The sequence below is a fragment of the Camellia sinensis genome, chromosome 11 (assembly GCF_055761805.1).
Source record: "Camellia sinensis isolate YWXY chromosome 11, ASM5576180v1, whole genome shotgun sequence".
In the NCBI taxonomy this organism is placed as follows: Eukaryota; Viridiplantae; Streptophyta; class Magnoliopsida; order Ericales; family Theaceae; genus Camellia; species Camellia sinensis.
In genome coordinates this window covers 107,012,689-107,030,880 of record NC_138971.1, presented here as the reverse complement: position 1 = coordinate 107,030,880, position 18,192 = coordinate 107,012,689, and the positions used below count along the sequence as shown (strand labels likewise).

General features: G+C 32.0%; 1 long non-coding RNA gene across 2 annotated transcripts; it reads right to left on the bottom strand.

Annotated features, from left to right (window-relative positions):
- Nucleotides 1-3,448: 3,448 nt before the first annotated feature.
- LOC145802067 (uncharacterized) lies at nt 3,449-17,093 on the bottom strand. Of its 2 annotated transcripts, XR_014344303.1 has the most exons (3): nt 16,856-17,093; nt 11,236-11,377; nt 10,735-11,083 (listed from the first exon to the last, which is right to left on the bottom strand). It is a non-coding gene; the product is annotated as an uncharacterized LOC145802067 (long non-coding RNA). The 2 variants fall into 2 exon arrangements; XR_014344304.1 differs by lacking the exons at nt 10,735-11,083; nt 11,236-11,377 and adding an exon at nt 3,449-3,681 and having other exon boundaries at nt 16,856-17,027.
- Between the last annotated feature and the right edge of the window lie 1,099 nt (nt 17,094-18,192).

Genomic DNA, 18,192 nt, shown 5'->3' with positions numbered 1-18,192 from the left:
GCCTCATAATGTTTCTCCATTTTCGAGTATCTTAACAACATACCATAACAACTACATTTCCCATTTTTCTCTCTTCAAAGTTATTTCACAAAATAACCACATATTCAATCAAATCTATCGACAAGTAACAACATTTCCTCATCTTGTACAATTTTGAATGATTTAGTTATTTCAAGACTATATGCAATATTTTGAACATCAACTTCCAAAATCACAATTCTCATAATTCATGAAACTCAACATTTTCTTTATAAACATAAAGAAGAATTTTCTAAAAAGAAACATTCATTCATTTTGGCACCCAAAGGGAATATGCCCTTTTTATCCATGAATTCCCAACATCATTTAAAAACCCCAAATTATACTAGGTTTTCTCGCCACAATTTCACATCACCAAAACATTTGAATGAATCACACCAATGGCACCTTCCTTCTATCAATAGAAATTTTAAAACCCTCAAGTGATTATTTAAAAGGAAAGAAGTAATCCATTTTTCAAAGATCACTCATCTTCTTCATCCAACAACAAAATTTCAAGCTATTAAAGGGGTTTTCAAAAGAAAAGACATCAAGATCTTGCAAAAAATATATATATAACTCAAAGACATCCCTACGTCAAATTCTTGGAGAGAAAAGAGATTAAATCCCCAAAAATCAACGGTGAAGAATCCCGATCTTCACCGCACACAATGTAGCTCTCAAGGAGCTCTCCAACTTTGATGAAGGAACTATGGACAAATTTCTAATGGATTTAAAGAGATCAAAGGTTTGATCTTGTTTGGTGTAGAAAATATAGAGAGAATGGAGAGAAAAGAGTTTTTAGAGAGAGAGAGAGATGCAACAATAGTGAGATACAATCAGCCCAAGGAGAAGAAAAAGAAAAAATTTTGGACTCACCTACAACCGCATGTGCGACACCCATGCCCGCACGTGCGGAGCGTGCCTTCTGCACGTACAGACTTCATCCCCGCACGTGCGGCCCTTCCTCTCCCGCACCTGCTGCTTCAAGTGCTTTTATTTCGGTATGCACTCAGTCACTCCCCCTGTTTTCCCCACATGCAGCTTCACCTCCCACACGTACAGCCCCCTCTTTACACGTGCAGCCCAAGCCCCCGCACGTACTGCTCTAGTCCTCCAGTCTAAAAAATTTCCAGCACCACTCCGGACACTCCGAACCCATCCTCACACCCTCCGGAATAAGTGAACTACCCAGGATCAAACTAAATAAAATATGAAAATTTTAAGAAGGAGTTTTCAAAACAACAATCCAACGGTCAAACCAAAGCCTTACACTAAAATCCGATGCTATAACAATAGTAAACCGAGGTTAAACAAAGAGGAACAGATGAATAACATGACCAGTCATCACATAAATCTAATTCTTTTTGTTTTTCTTCAAAAATAGCTACTTATTTTTCTGAAACTTGAATAAAATGTCTAATTTCGTTTATTATTTCTAATTGATTAGTTCTAAGTTTTACATTAATTTCTTTTAATAGCCTAATTAAGGTATTATTTTGTTCTATTATTATTTGTAAAGAAGTACTATTATTTAAGTTATCAAATTCTACTTCTTCACTATATTTAATACACCTGATTACCAATTTCTAATGCGGGATTGCGGATCTAATTTAATATTGATAATCTATACTTGTCTTGTCTAATGATATTTTATTTTTAATACTAGTAATTCTCTAGCTATAATTTAATCTATTTAACTCACTTTCTAATTTTGAAATATAATCTAAACTGTCTTTTATTTTAGCTCTTAGTGCTATAATCAAGCGCATATAAGCACTGCTTATAAGATTTCACATAACATAATTTTATCTAATATTTCTATTTTTTTTGTAATTTTTCTAATTTACAGGGATTACTTTATAATAATTAAAACCTTTGATGATGTGGCTCGATGACTTAGTTGGATTTTATGAGGTGGAGCTTCCACCTCTATGTGGGGCAAATTCGGGCAAGTGCTATATGGGCGTTGAAGAATTATTGTAAAATGATGTTCTAAACTTGTCCAACAATGCTTGGTAGCCCGAATTTTCATGGCATAAATGGCTCGAATGTCGCAAAACAATATCATTTTGAAGATAAAAACGACATTGTTTGGATACATTTGAGTCATTTGGGTCATACAAATTCGAATTACCAAACAGTTTTCAAACATGTGGTGACACTTTTCTGCTTTGCTATAGCTTCCACATGTAGGCCATAAAGCGCTTTTGATTACTTTAATTTTCATAACATGTAGAAGTGTGGGTCAATCTATTTGGATTAGTTTAAAGGGAAAAAATTATTAATCAAATCACCCTTAATGGATTGAGAATTTTTCAATTTTGTGAGCCTTTTGTGAGTCTTTTTCACATCGTTTTTTTTTTATTATTATTATTATTTCTAATTTGTCCTTATATGGACAAAACATGATGTTCTCGACCAAAAATGAAATTGAATTCAAAAAATCAAGATCTAGCACTTCCCATGGAAGATATTGTTACTTCCACGGAATATATCACATGATGGATTTTCTTTTTCCAAATGGTTTAAAAAAATGGATGCATATACAAATGTTCCAATACCACATTCAATCGCTGTTGCAAAAGGTTTTATGTTCATAGCATTTTTTTGATATTCAAAGTCTTGTCCTAATCTTTGAAATGATCAATCCATCAGTTAATTAGTTAAACCTTGCAATTTAGAGATATTTTTATTTGAACTTTGTTATCCGTGACGTTGATATTCACAAGTTTCTTTGTAGTTTTCAACAACTCTATTGTGTTTTCCCGCTTCTTATAATTTTAATTGTTTAGTTTTCTAATTGGAGTGTGTTTCTTTTATTTTTGAAACACTAAATTTGAATTTTTAGTCAAATTTTTGAAATTAACTATCAACACAAGTGACATGACATTTTCCAAAAACAGTGAAATTTCACTGTCCGAAGGCAAATTTACTATCAAAAGGCACCAAGACAATTTCACTAACTTCCTGTCAATGAAATTTCACCACTGTCATACAATGCGAACATAGTGAAATTTTGTACTTCTTATCAAAATTGCAAATTCATCCAGGGTCTTATTTGATAAATCGCAATGATAGGATTCAAAAAATATAGATTTTATTAAAAATGGAGTTCTAAATCAAAAGTTACTAAAATTTTAACAATGTGAAAGGTGCTGAATTTCCTCAAACGTTATTACGAGGGTCTTTGGTCAAAATATTTGAGAATCAAACTAGCATTTTCTTTTTTTATTTTATAAACTTATAATTATAGATCTCTAATCAAAATTCCATGAATTAATTTATAATTTGCATTGAAACAAGTCCTTTTAACTCTTAGCACTATGTTGCTTGATCAAATTAGCTTTGGCTTAGCACCCCATGACAAAACCAAACTTCATTCAATTTAGAGAGAGAGAGAGAGAGAGAGAGAGAGAGAGAGAGAGAATTTGTAGGCAAACATGAGATCTTATTTAGAGATGTAATATAAGGCAAACCATATACATATTCCTTAATGCAAACTAATTATTGCCGTCAGTCAAGTTGTCTGCTTCTAACATATTCCTTAATTGATTAGTGTTTGGCCTTGCGCTTCTTTGTCGTGCTCTTGAGTTCATCATTGTTGGACTTTCTAACATTCTTTATCTCTCTCTCTCTCTCAACATATTTCGCTTCCATAGGCTGCACTTTCCACAATGCTTATTAGTATTACCCTCTTCTTCTTTTTTAAAAAAAAAAAATTTATTGTTACTTTAAAAGTAAATAAATAAAAAGAATTGAAAATTGATGGATGTCACCATGGTATCCAAGATTCACCTGGATTAATCCTCGAGCACATGTAATCTCTTGATTAAATAACTTGTGCAATGGAAGGTATAAGAGAATATTTTTTATAAACATTTTATAAAATTTAGTTAAATTGTTTATACACAACTATACATTAGTGGTGGGTGTAAATACAACGCGTAGATAATTTTATATTTAAATATTTACATAATTTGATGAATAAAAATATTTGATTAGCAATTTTGGATTGTTTGATGGAGGAGAAAAATCATTTAACAGTTACTGGATGGAAGGAAATGACAGTTACTGAGTGAGAAGGGCATTATTGAAAAAATAAAATATGTAACAATGTTTACACTAACTCAGGTGTACGCTTTATATAATAATAGAATAAATAAAGACAAATTTCACAAGTAGTCGCCACACTCTTCCCCTTGTATCATTTGGATTCCTACACTTTCAATTAGCTCAGTTTTGACCCTTAACATTAGATTTTGTGTAACCAAGTAAATTAAGCCTAATTGCCCACCATGACTTTCCTAAGCGCTTAGTCCCTAAGGGAAGGTCATGGATTTAGCTCTCCCTAAGGGGGTTGAATTAAGGGGGCAAGTACTTGCTACTTTATAAATGTGGGGAGATTAACTCACATATCTAACAAATAATAACTGAGTTTCTTCAATCAAAAAGGAAAAACATTTTGTGGCAATTTAATCTTCTTTTCTTTTCTTTTTTGAACACGTCAATATAATATATTTGATAACTCTGTTAAAGATTTTTGATAAAAAAAATTATCATTGAGGTTGTTGAGTTTAACTCACTAAATGGATCAGGTTTACATATATATATATATATATATTTCTAAAAGCATGACACATGTGGCTCATGTGTTCATTTTTTCATAAAACAATGCCCTAACAATTGTAATGAAGCTGACCAAATCGAGAAAATAAAAAGTTTAAAGTCAAAATCAAACCAATTGAAATTACAGTGACCAAAATGACATAAAGATCAAAGTATAGGGACTCCTAAGTTAATTTTCCCAATAAATAGATATTGAAAGACAAATTACATTGGTGGTCCCAATCCATAGAATCATTTTGGTCCATAGACTTCCAATTTGCTCAATTTGACTCCTAATTTTAAATTTTGTATCAATTTGATCTAATTGATAACACTATTTTTGAATAAAAATTAGCATTCAGTTGGTTGAAGTTAACTCACTAAACTAATCAATTTTATAATTTTGTCCATAAAAATATGGCACATGTCACTCATATGTGTATTTTCCATAAAATAAAAAATAAAAAAATTCAAATTGTTGAATCAATTAGATTAAATTAAGAAAAAAAAATATAGTCAAATAAAGCTAAAATATAGTAGGTATTAGTGCAATTTGTCCAATATTTAAATTGTTGATTAATTTGATTGATTAGCAGTTTTTGAATAGAGAAGAAAAATTAGTTTATTAATTATCAGATGTGACAGTTATTAGTTAGAAAGAGGTGATAGTTATTGGATGAGAAGGACATAAATATATATATATATATATATGTAACAACATTTACATCAATTTATATGTACGTTTTATAAAATAGAATAGAAATAGATATATCTTTGTGTAATGGTGTTTTAAAAGCATACATAAATACATAAGAATAATTTTGGGCCGAGGTTGTCTCTAATTTGGAAGCGCATTGTTGGCACCATAAATCAATAATCTTATTATTATTTCTTATTTATATAATTGCAAGATATGTGTCACTCTCCTACTCATTTGAAAATTATGAGCAGTTATGAAATATTAAACACATGTGGAAAAATGGACGACAAATTGGAGAACATGGAGTATGAAGTGGAGATTGAAGGAAGTTATGGAGACATAGAGGTGAAGTGGAAGATCATGGAATATGAAATGGAGAAGATGAAAGAATAGGGTAGTTACTAAATAATTTTTTCGTACAAGGCTTTGCCTATAAATAGCCATTCATAGCTACATTGTAATCATCCAATTCAAATCAAAGGCAATTGATTTCTATTGTTATTGTCATTTATATTTCCTACAGTTTATTTTATACACTTCCTTTTTGAACCATAAGAGTACAAGTAATTAATGGTTACTTTTGATTGTTCATTCAATCACCCCGATTGTTCTCTCAATTATTTTTCTCTATCTCTCTCTCTCTTCTTCTTCTTTTAATTTTTCTTTGTTTACACTTAGCAATTTTGAAATTCTCTTCGTTGTGCCAAAAGAACTATCAACGAAATCGCTTGATAATTGACTTGAGTTTAATCTATAAGAATTTTTCAAACATTAATACTGGAACATTTGTTTTTTGGCATGCCAAATGAGACATCAAGTGTAAAAAATGAAAAATTAATTAGATTCATCCATTCCAAATAGCCTAGATGAAATAATTTGGCATAAACAAAAAAAAAAAATTGATCTTCAAGAAGAGATCCATATTCTTGATGAAACAAACTTTCATCCACTGCAATATTATTTGTTGTAAGAAAAAAAGACACCATTTGATTAAAAAAATTCATCAACTTGATATGAAAATTCGCCGATGGACGGATGAGTTGTTAGCTCTCACTACCTAGTCTTTAACTAACACTTTAATGACTAGAATTGGTGAATTTTTTTCATACTTTCCCAAGTCAGTAAAGGTTGAAAGTGGGAAAAAGTCGGCTTCATCAATGGCTTGGGAGGTTATAAAACCCATGTGTCAATGAATTATGAAAATTATTTGGTGAAGGAACATGTTCTTAAACCAAACATGGATAAAAATGATGATCAACCTACTATTGATGGATTCAAAATATTTTCCGTTGTTGAAAATATGAAAACATTTCAATTTCAAAGGACATATTATGCCATGACTTTCAATGTTCAAAATCTATTTTGGATTTGTGGGCCACATCAAAATTTAATTTTGATGAAATGGATAATGAAACAATCCACTTTAAGAATTGTTTTGATGGGTTTGATGCACTAAAGAACAATTTAGTCATTTGAAAGGTAGAATTCCGACTAAAAATGGCCAATTTATTCCAAGCAATGGCCACTTAACTTTATTTTATTTTTAGTTCTAAAATCTTTGAGCTTTATACACAACCACATAATACCACAATTAATTTTGTAGAGTGGTTTAATTTTAGATTTCATCTAAAAAGCCATTCTCAAAACAAAATAAAGAGATATACATCGAACACAATGTCATGAGCTGTTTCTTTGGGGGAAAAAAAAGGGTGAGATGGAAATTCTTGGTTAGCCAAGGATTGGCGAACAAGGAGAGTATAATTCTATCCCAAGAAGTGTATAGATGCATGAGCAAATAATGTGAAACTCAAATGCTAAAAGTATAAGCACGACCCTGCTTCGGTAAGTTTGAAAGGCTAACTATAGCATTTACAGCTTTAATTTGAAAGCCTAAGAGAGCATTGGTCAAGAATGATGAATGCATGAATGTCATCTATTCAAATAATGGCCATCCAAAAATGTATTTTTATATGTAGAAGTATTTGTTTGTGGTTTACACATTCAAGGTGACATGTCTATGTTCTTAGACATATGTTCATGTAAAATAGATTGACCAAGTTTTCTTCACTTGACCTATAATGAATTTGTAACTATATGATGTTATTTGGGAAAGTATGAAAAAAAATCACCAATTATATGTATGAAAAAAAGTATGAAAAAAAACCATTATATAACGTGTGATGTATTACATCCATGAAGAACACGTGTTCGTTTGAAGATATAGATTTGTTAGAAAATAATGGTTTTTTGACAACTTTAATTTGAAATTGAAGTGGGACCCAACCGTCGGTTGAGGTCGGTCTGAGTGGTTTTGTATTCTCTCAAGTGAGAAGATTACAATATAAAATGATGGACCGAAACCATTAAGTTGTGAATGAGAATTGTCTCATAAAGTGAGCTTCAATAAGAGTTAGGCTTAGATTTGGACTTAGTCTTAGTTTGAACTGGGCCTAGACTTGTGCTTGTACATGTGCTGGGTTTAGTCTTAGACTTGGACTTGGACTTAATCTTGAGCTTGGGCTAATCCATGTTGTATTGGGCTTAGCTTGTGCATGTGTTTGAGAATTGGGTTTAGATCGGGTTGTGACCCAACATTAGTATCCATTTTGTAACCATTCTAATTGGTTTATTCAAACATCGTTATATACATATTTATTTGTACATATAAGCACATGGGAGGTTTAGACCTTTGTAACTCTCATCTTTTGATGATGGAGTTGATAACCATATTAGCAAATAGAATCAGTATTGTATTTCTTTTGTATTCAATGAATGCATATTACAGTGATGATAGCCCTAATTATACAAATCTAATAACCTCTATTTAACCTAACCATAAGTACCTAATCTAACTCTAACTACTTAACCAAACTATAGTTAACCTCTAACAAACTAACAACTTAATTACAACTTGCTTTGGAATACACACGTGCCTGATATTGCTGTGGTCGACTTAGTTGTAGCTGTAACTGTTGCTACTGTTGCAACTCTGTTCTGATATGTTGCCTTAGTTGCAATTGCTGTAGCCTTGGCCATTGCGGCTTTGGCTTGTGACTCTTGCAACTTTATTCTGAGTTGCGGCTGGGGCTTATCAATTAGTGGCCATAGGTCTTCAACCTTTATAACCCAAGCCAACTGAGTTCAACCAAAGTCTGAGCCAAAGCTCTATATTCGGCCTCTGAAGAAGAACGAGCCATGGTTGGTTGTTTCTTGGCAAACCAAGAAATCAAGTTAGGACCAAGATACACACAATGGCCAGTTGTAGACCTTTTATCAAGCACATCATTAGCCTAATATGAGTCGAAGCAGGCATTGAGAATAAGAGGTCCAGGAGAGAAATGAAGACCATGAGACAATGTGCCTTTAAGATACCAAAGTAACCGTTTGACAGAGGCAAAATGATTAGTCAAGGGTGTGTGCATGAACTAATAGAGATGATTGACTATAAAGGCTAGATCCAGCCTAGTGATAGTAAGATATTAAAGGGCTCCAACCAAACTTCTGTAAAGAACTGGCTGGGAAAAGGGTAAATCATTTGTTGAAGAAAGAGAAGTAAGCTTAGTAGCCATAGGGGAAAAATAGGACTTGCAATTACTCATGCCAGCTTTGGCCAATAATTCGGAGGCATACTTTTGCTGAGAAAAAACATAACCAGAAGAAGATTTGGTGACAGAGATACCCAAAAAATAATTAATAAAACCTAGCTCTTTCATGGAAAAAGGTAGCATGCATTTGTTGAACAAGGGAGGTAATGTAAAGAGGATCGCTGCCAGTGAGAAGAATATCATCTACATATATGAGGAAAATAGTGATAGAGGTAGAAGTTTTCTTGATGAAGAGAGATGAGTCACAGTGGCTGGGAACAAGCTGTTAAGTGAGAAGAAAAGTGGAGAAAGTAGAGAACCAAGCTCTAGGGGCCTGCTTTAAGCCATAAAGGGCTTTGTTTAATTTGCAGACAAGATGAGGCTACGTAGTAGGAACAAAACCTTAAGGTTGAATCATGTAAACATCTTCTTCAAGAACACCATGGAGAAAGGCATTAGATATGTCAAGTTGCTTGATCGGCCAATCAAAATGAAGAGCAAGACATAAAAGGATTTTGATAGTTGGTTGCTTAGCCACAGGACTAAAAGTCTCATGATAGTCCACTCCTCCAGTTTGAAGAAAACTCTTGGCAACTAGCCTGGCCTTATGCCTAGCTATAGTGCCATCCGAATTCTTTTTTAACCTATAAACCCATTTGCATCCTCTGGCTTGCTTGCCAGGTGGTAGAGCAACCAAAGACCAAATTTCTTGTCTTTGTAAGGCTTCAAATTCTTCAAGTATAGCAGGCTTCCAAGTAGAGGAGGAAACTGCTTCCTAATAATTTTGGGGCTCAAAATGATTAGTAAAAGTAAAAAGACAAGCAGTGGAGGAAAGAGAAAGAAATGTAGATTTAGACCTAGTAATCATTGGATGAGCATTGGATGGAATACAAGGAAAATCAATGGAAATAGTAGAAATAGGAATTTGATAAGAAAGATCTGTGGAAAGAAGAGGAACAGTAACAAGAGAAGGAGTTAGAGGAGAGATTGCTGGAGAAGTTGAGCTGGCAGGAGCTAACACAAGACTTAGAGGAGGCTGGGCAATAGGAGGGTGAGCTGGCTGAGCTGCAGAGTCAGTAGCAATAGACGAATGAGATGGAGGAGATCAGGTAGACCAGAAAAAAATTTGTAAATGAGAAGATACGACAGAAGAAAAAGTCTAAGAGGAAGACTGAAATGGAAAAGAAGACTCATCAAAGATCACATGTTTGGAAATGTAGACTTTTCTTGTAAGAGGATCAAGACACCTATAGCCTTTGATTGAAGGTCGATAACCAATCAAAACACATAAAATGGATTTTGGTTGGAGCTTATGAGTAGTGTATGGTTTGAGCCAAGGATACCACTTACACCCAAAGGATCTCAAGAGCATATAATCTGGTTTTTGTTTGAACAACACCTCATAAGGAGTAAGATTTTTAAGCTTGAGAGTGAAATGCCGATTGATCAAGTAGACAGTAGTAGCTAGAGCATAAAACCAATAAATCAATGGAAGAGAAGAATGATGCATGAGAGTAATGGTAGTTTCAATGAGATGCCTATGTTTCCTTTCAGCTACACTATTTTGAGAAGGTGTATGAGGGCATGTTAACTGGTGGTCAATGTCCTTTTGTTTAAGAAAAGATTGAAATTGTGTACTGAGATATTCACCCTCACTATCACTTCTTAGAATCTAAAGTTTAGTGGAAAATTTTGTTTTAAAAAAAGGCTTTAAAGTCGAGAAATTTAGAAAAAACTTCACTCTTATAATGAAGAGGAAAAAGCTACGTAAACTTGCTAAAATCATTAATGAACAGTACATAGTATGTAAAGCTTAAAATAGAAGGAGCAGAGGGGCCCCAAACATCAATATGAATGAGAGCTAAAATTTTATGAATAGTAGAGTTAGACAAACTAAAAGGCAATCTATGGCTCTTGGATACACAACAGTGTTCACATAAACTAAAACCTTTATTAGACAAAGGTATAGATTTAGAATCGAGATGATGATGTGATAGAATGTGATGAAACTTCTCAGATGAAGGTGACCAAGTCTAAAATGCTAGTTTGGTGTAGTTGAAGTTGTAGAATAGGAAAAACAAGCGTGTGAAGCTGCAGGGGAAGTGGATAAGCTGAATGGATAAAGTCCATTGGAATAGCATCCTTTATATAAGATTTCCTGAGTGCTCTTGTCCTGAATAATAAAAGATCTCTCATCAAAAGTAATAGTGCAATGATTATCCATGGCCAACTGGTGAACATAAAGTAGATTGGAAGAGAGTGTGGGCACATGAAGCATTTTTAAAAGCTGGATAGGAAATGAAAGAGATGAAAGTAGGCCTTTACCAGTGTGAGCAATGGAATGAGTAGATCCATCACCAACTGCAGAATTAAGAAACCAGTTGACATCAGACTGTGACTGAGTTGAAGCTGATGCATTATAGGCCTTAGACTGAGGCTGAGGTGGAGAAGAAAATGTCTGAGAGGTCTGAAAAGTTGTGTCTAATCAATACCAGCAATCTAGAGCAGCGTGGTTTCATTTTCCACAGATTTGACAAATCACATTTAAATTATTTGCATTAGCATTATTGTAGCTATTGTAGCTTGATCTGCCTCTCTGAGAACCTCTTTGATTCAAGATTATTTGAATCTATCAGAACTGGTGGAGGACACACCTCTGATCCATCCACATAACCAAGAAGCTTTGTGGCTCGCAAAATGCTCTGCAATTGATTCTTCCAAACTATGTAATTCAATGAATCAAACTTTGTAGTAACAAAGAAATTGAGATTGGAAATCAATAGAGTGAGATTAGAGGGTAATGTTGTGGATGTAGGCATCAAGGAAGAATAAGAGCTGTGACCTGAGAGGCCATTGATAACTCTCTCAAGAACTATTGCTCAGAAGAGCCTAGGGCTCTAATACCATAAAAAGAATCAATTTTGTATTTCTTTTATATTCAATGAATGCATATTACAGTGATGATAGCCCTGTTTATACAAATATAATAACCTTTATTTAACCTAACCATAACTACCTAATTTGACTCTAACTTCATAACCAAACTATAGTTAACCTTTAACAAACTAACAACTTAATTACAACTTTCTTTGGAATGCACATGTGCCTGATATTGCTGTGGTCTTGACTTAGCTATAGTTGTAGCTGTTGCTGCAATTGCAACTCTGTTTTGATCTGTTGCCTTAGTTGCAACTGTTGTAGCCTTGGCCATAGTGGCTTTGGCTTGTGACTTTTGTAGCTTTGTTTGTAGCTCTGTTCTGAGCTGTGGTTGGGGATTATTAATTAGTGGCCATAGGATTTCAACTTTTGTAACTCTAGCCCTAATAACTAGAGTTGATGGACTTAGCTAATGGCATTTGATAGCCCTATTGATGTATAACCTTCATGGTTAGGGATTCCCCTACTTGTATAAATAGAGGCATTTCCCCTCCAACTTGGTAGAATAATTTTAGAGAGATATTTGATGAAAAATGGAGATAGTGTTTTAAGATAAAAAGTTGGAGATGGTTTCTTACACTAAAGAAAAAAATTTCTATTTTCTTTTACTAGCATCTTCTTTGGTTCTTGTTAGAGAGAGTGCATTCATTGGCAAGTTCGCCGAAGCTATTCAGAAGGTGCTTCTGTATTAGCTGGTTTCATTCTTTGTATCTTGGGAGACAGACGCTTGCATACCTCCAGCATCCATCGAGAGGCAGTGAATCTATTTTAAAAAAACGGTCTAGTGCAGGCTTCGGTTTGCTTCTTTTCTTATCATTTATTCTTTAATTTTAAAATATTTATTTTACAAAGATGAGTTCTAATTTTTAGTTATCCATGTTACTAATTTGTCCTATTAGTAATATAATCTAATTCATTTCTATATTTTGCATTGTGTTGTTTATTCTGTATTTCATCCTTTTAATAAAAAATTGTTTTGTCATTTCTATTTAATTTATTTTATATATTTTTCTTGTATTATTATGGAAAAATACCAAAAAGGTCTCCTTCGAAACTCTTGTTAAATCCTATGCTTTGGTTCGACCCTTAAAAAATTCAAATAAATATCATTTTTAGAGAGCTGCAAGGGTAATGTTGACACCACAAATCTACAATATTATTATTATTTATTATTTATATAATTGTAAGACATATGGTACTCTTCTACTCATTTGGAGGTTATGAGAAGTTATAACGTATTAGACACATGTGAAAAGATGATGAGGGACAAAGTGGAGAACATGGAACATGAAGTGGAGATTAAAGGAAGTTATAGAGATATAAAGATGAAGTGGAAGATCGTGGAATATGAAATGGAGGAGATGGAAAAATATGATAGTTACAAGATAGTTTTTTCCTACAAGTGTTTTCCTATAAATAGCCATTTATAACTACATTATAATCATCCAATATATAATAATAAAGGAGATGTCCAGAATTGCAACAATTATAGGGGAATCTAGTTAATGTGTCACACAATGAAAGTATGGGAGAGAGTAATGGAACGTCGATTGCGAGATATAACAAAGGTGATAGAGAATCAATTTAGGTTTATGTCTGGTATGTCAACAATGGATGCGATCTATCTTTTGAGGAGAGTAATAGAAAAGTATAGAAAGAAAAAAAAAAGACATTCATATGGTTTTTATCGATCTTGAGAAAGCATTTGATAGAGCGCCTCGGGATATAATTTGGTGGGTGTTAGAGAAGAAATGAGTGACAAAAGATGACATTGATGTGATTAGGGATATGTAGGTGTAGTGACCACTATTAGATTGCCTGCTCGAGAGACGAGTGAATTTCCAATTACTGTAGGGTTACACTAAGGATCAACCTTAAGTCCTTATCTTTTCGCTTTAGTTATGGATGAGTTGACATGTAATATTCAAGATGATGTGCTATCATGTATGCTTTTTGCAGATAATATTGTGTTAGTGAATGAGACTAGAGAAGGAGTTAACACTAAATTAGAGATTTGAAGAAAATCACTTGAATCTAAAGGATTTAGGATAAGTAGAACTAAGGCAGAGTATATAGAGTGTAATTTTGGTAACAGTCACAATGGTAGTAGATAAGAAATGAAGATTGAGAACCAAGAACTACCTAAAAGTGAACATTTTCCTTATTTAGGATCGATTATCTCAACGACTGAAGAGATTGGAGCGGATGTGGTCCACAGAATTAAGGCGGTGTGACTTAAGTACAGGAGTGTGTTTGGAGTACTATGCGATAAATAGGTACCTATTAGACTAAAAGGGAAGTTCTATAGAACGGCTATTAGACCAGAGATATTGTATGGAACGGAATATTGGGCAACTAAGAAACAACATGTAGATAAGATGAGTGTTATTGAGATGAGAATGCCAAAGCGGATGTGTGGCAATACTAGAAAAGACAGAATTAGGAATCAGTATATTCAAGAATGGGTAGAAGTTGTACCGATAGAAGATAAGTTGAGAGTGAATAGATTGAGATGGTTTGATCATATACAATAGAGACCAACAAAGGCAATAGTAAAGAGATGTGATACAGTGACAGTAGATTGTAGTGTTAAGGGAAGGAGTAGACCTATATTGACGTAGACTAGTGTAATAAATAGATATATGAATCTCCTTAATTTGACTAATGAAGTGGTCTTGGATAGAGTTGGGTGAAGAAGAATGATTCATACAGCCGACCCTATTTGATGAGACTTAAGATTTGGTTTGGTTTGATTTATATTTCCTGCACTTTATTTTATGCACCTCCTTTTCGAAACATAGGAGTAGAAGTAATTAATGGTTACTTTTGATTGTTCATTCAATCACCCTGATTGTTTGATCAATAATCTATCTCTGTCTCCTTCTCTTCTTCTTTTAATTTTTCTTTTCTTTACACTTAGCAATTTTGAAGTCTTCTTCGTTGAAATAAAAGAACTGTCAATACAATCACTTCATAATTAGTTTGAATTTAATTTGTAATGATTTTTCAATCCTTATTAACACGGTCGAATTTATGATATTTTTTCTCGTAAGAAAAATAAGTCAACACACATATTGAACATCCAATGTAAGTTCTAAATGCTCACCACATCGGCAAATTTTGTAAATTACTTCAAAATTTTGTCCACCATTTTACCAATCCAATTTTAAATCCAAAAAAATAAATGTGACCAAACATTTTATTGGGCTAATGGGTCAACAAAATCTAAACCTTTTTAACTTATAAAACAAAGTCAAGGTGGCATAATTTGCTCGGCCGTACTATTCTCTCCGGTCCAAGCAGGGCGACTCCCCATCAAGCAAACAAAAAATTAAAAAAAAAATTAGTTGTGTTATTAATATTTTATTTTATGTAATTTAATTATTTTAAAACAATTAAGAGATCCCATCAAATAAGAAAAAAATTTAATACAATAGTGATATTATGTCATTGACATTACCATCTAATACCACATGTCTTGAAGACATAATATTACCGTGATATTGAATTTTTCTAATCACATAAGGATGCATACCCATTAGAGATGTTTGGTAAATAGTTTTCAAAAATAAATTTTGAGTTTTTCGTTTTGTGTTGCTTGTTTATGATAAATTTTTAAAATATTTTAAGCAAATTTTTAAATTTACTTAATCTAGATATACATAAAAAGAAAAACATTTACGATTTTTATTTAAAATTTACTAAATACAAAAAATACAAAACCTCATTACACTTTTAATAAATATTTTTTGTTTTAAGTGCATCTTAAAAGATGACTAAAATATATATAAATATATATATTTTCCTAAAGACAACAAAACATAAAAACCAAAAAAACTAAAAAAATATTTTTAAAAATTCAAAACCAAACAAAATAGTGTTGTTTAGTTTTAAGAAAAACAAATTATTTTTAAAATTTATAAAACTTAAGTTTATGAAGTGACTCCATCTATAAAAAATTCTAGAGTCACCGCTAGGTCCAAGAAACTATTTTCAATAATGTTAACTATATTATGATATAAAAATGTAACTTAAATAACTATATATGAGATAATATTAACTTAAATTAAATTATTTATGTTTACATCTATATGTATATATATATATATACACACATACAATTGTTTTAAAAATTATGTTGTGAGACATACAATGCTGGAGAATAGTATCAACTTTATAGTATTATTAAAGTGTTACTTAAATCAATATATATGATAATTTTATGTGAAATTAAATTATAACATAGTAAATTGATATTTAGGAAAAGCCAATCACTTATATTATAATGATTATCGAGTTAATTAATATATATATATATATATATATTTCTTTTGTCTTCTTCCCAAATCACCCAAAAAATCACCCAATCCAAACAAACAGTAGGGATACGTTGATTTTTGGTTGAAGTTTACTCTCTGTATGAATCCATATAACAAATGACAAAGTTTGTCATTTATTGTGTAAATCCACCTAAATAGTTAAAGATAAATTGGCAAAATTGATTTAGTCCTAAACATAGCAGCCCTATATAAAAAAATAAAAATCCAAACATGCACAGCACGAAAGGGAGTGATGATACTACAAAAATATCATAACAATAACAATGATAAATAATAACCATTATTGAAAAAAGATAAATTACACAAATAATCCCTATAGTTTACACGATGTGTCAATTTAGTCATAGTTCCTTCAATTTGCACGATTTTGCTCCTTAATTTAACGAATTGTGTCATTTTAATCTAATAAATAATGGTTGTTAAGCTTGGCAGCGGAAAGTCAAATTATGTGTCACTTTAGTCCATATAGTTTACATAATGTATCAATTTAGTCCCTGTCAAAATCGAGTAAATTAAAACAACAGGTATCAAATTAACACATTGTGTAAACTATAAACAGAGATTAAATTGACACATCTTGTAAACTATAGGAACCATTTATATAATTTATCCTTAAAAAAAACAAAATAACAAAATAAAACAAAACAAAAATGAACATGTGGACGTACCGGGAAGATACTTTTCCTTTCTTCAACCTTGTCGTTACAATCTTTAATCGGTTTGTCGGCTTCTGATTCAGAGGTTTCATTTCTGCGGTCCGAGGAACCGCCTCCCATCGATTCAACCTTGTCGTTACAATCTTTAATTGTTCTTTTCTTTCTTCTCACTTGGGTTGTTGTTTTAGGAAATTGGGATTGTGCTCGTTTTTATAGAAGGCACTCATGATGGCTTAGAAGTGAATCCACATAAGGTTGATTATAATAATTTCAACAGTTTATTTTATAAAATTGTGTAAATAATTATTTATATTAAAAATCAAGTTGATAGTTGATGAGGGAATATTAGTAACCAATTGATCTCCTCAGACAAACTACTTTCAAAATTATAGTGTGTGCTAATTATTTTTTAAATAAATATGATCCGATGAAATAGCCTCTAATTTTTTATCAACTTGATCTTCTCAGTGAGCTCGTGGTGGGCCAATACCCCACAGGAGATGATCCAATCGCCAAAGAAAAAGGATAATTCACTCAATGGTTTGGAAAAAATATAATACCTCTTTCGACAACATCTAAAAAAGTTAATTTATTGATTTATTAGTTTATTTAGGTCATATCATTTCTCTATTTTTTTACGCGCCTTTTTATAATAACTCAAAAAAAAAATCAACTTATAACTAATACCCAAAACAACCATGAGTCTCATAAATTTAGTATAATTACATTAGGTTTTCTTAAGATTTAAATTCACATAAACATAACTCCCATTTTCTTTAATAATTAATTAGTCATAGAATCAAAAAATAATATTGTCATCTCTATGATACTAAAATATAAATTTTACCTTCCATATTCTTATATTTTCACATCATATGCATTAGTTTCGATCAAATTTGAATTTACTAAAACAGATTCAATATAATTGTATCAAATTTTTAGACTATCTGTAATTTATCCTCAGAAAAGTGTGTACATACTATTAATATTGAAAAAATATCTTGAAAATAAAATGTGTTATATTATTTCATGTTACTTTATTTTCAGAATACTTTTCAATGCATCTTTTTGGATAACAATAATTAGTGTAACACTGATATCATCATACGTTTTTTTATCAGCAAACTGAGATCCAAGATTGCATCATCGTAGGGAGAGATGATCCCAACTATGTTGGCATCATCACCCTTGCTAATAATACCATCGTACATAATGTCACTAACAAATAAAAAATCACAAATGAAATTGGATAAACACTCATTGTTTGTCACTAACTCAACTATGTAATTCCCACTATCACAAATATGAAATTTCTTATTAGTTAGTACATAAGCTTTTCCTTATTACAT